Here is a 1,187-nt window from a genome sequence, read left to right as displayed (position 1 = left end):
ATCCTGGGAAATAGGTGCTATTATTATTATTATGCATCTTTTGTTATTTCCAACTCTTTGTGATCTTGGCAAAGAGACTGGTGTAGTCTGCCATTTCCTTTTCCAGCTTATTTTATAGATGAAGAAACTGAGGTAGATTGGATTAAGTGACTTGTCCACGGAGTAGTATGCCATTTCCTTCTCCAGCTTATTTTACAGATCAGGAAACTAAGATAAATTGGGTAAAGTGACTTGTCCAGAGTCACACAGCTAGCAGTGTCAGAGACCAGATTTGAACTCAGAAAGATGAGTCTTCCTGATTCTAAGCCCAGTGCTCTGCACTATGGTGCCATCCAGCTGTCCCTATTTTAGAATTGAAGAAATTGAGGTTAAGTGACAAGGTAACATAGATGTCATCTGTCAATTTTGAACTCAGGTGTTTCTGAATCTGGGTCTGGTGCTCTCTCCACTGCACCAAATGGAGTAGAAAGAGCCAAAGTGAGGGAATTGAAATATAGTGACCCCAAAAAAAGTGTTGAAAAGATATACTTAAGGAGCTACTGAGCGCTATCAATGAACTATAGATGGCAATCAGTGCCATAAAAACACCCACCTTGGGAATCAGAATATGGAATAGGGTGCTTGCTTTGGCAGCACATACACTAAAATTGGGATGATACAGAAAAGATTAGTATGGTCCTTGTGCAAGGATGACATGCAAATTCATGAAGCAGGATATGAGACAGGGAGAAGGCCCTTGTTGAGCAAAACTTTGAGTGAACTATATAAATATAAATATATATAATATAGAATTCTATGTAGATATAGAATATTAAAAATATAGAAGTAGTCACAAACCGCACTGCCCTGTTTATCATGTTAGAGCCATGACGGAGGGCAGCACTTTGAGTCCTGCAGTAATATTTCTAGGATAGTAACACACCTAGATATCTATCTCCTTTGTCACAAGTAATAGAGGTTAATACTGGTGGTGTTCCAGCCCCACCAAGGGTCACCAGACTTGAAATTTCCCCTCAGGCTTTCATCCAGTTGCATCATCTATTTTTTTTTTTTTAATGGAGGATCTGTAGTGAGATTTCTACATTGAGTAGGAGGCTGGATTTGATGAAAATAAAGACCTTTTTCAATTTCTAAGAAGACTGTATTCACGTGACTGTCTTGGGCCTCCTCCCTCTGGGACTTAGTTT

The 1,187-nt window shown here is 39.2% G+C and overlaps 1 non-coding gene across 1 annotated transcript; it reads left to right on the top strand.

Moving 5' to 3' along the window:
* The first annotated feature begins 617 nt into the window (after positions 1-617).
* On the top strand, positions 618-724 carry LOC127563560 (U6 spliceosomal RNA). Its single transcript, XR_007954012.1, has one exon. It is a non-coding gene; the product is annotated as a U6 spliceosomal RNA (small nuclear RNA).
* Positions 725-1,187: the final 463 nt, after the last annotated feature.

The sequence above is a fragment of the Antechinus flavipes genome, chromosome 4 (genome assembly GCF_016432865.1).
Source record: "Antechinus flavipes isolate AdamAnt ecotype Samford, QLD, Australia chromosome 4, AdamAnt_v2, whole genome shotgun sequence".
In the NCBI taxonomy this organism is placed as follows: Eukaryota; Metazoa; Chordata; class Mammalia; order Dasyuromorphia; family Dasyuridae; genus Antechinus; species Antechinus flavipes.
This window is presented reverse-complemented; position numbering and strand designations above follow the sequence as displayed.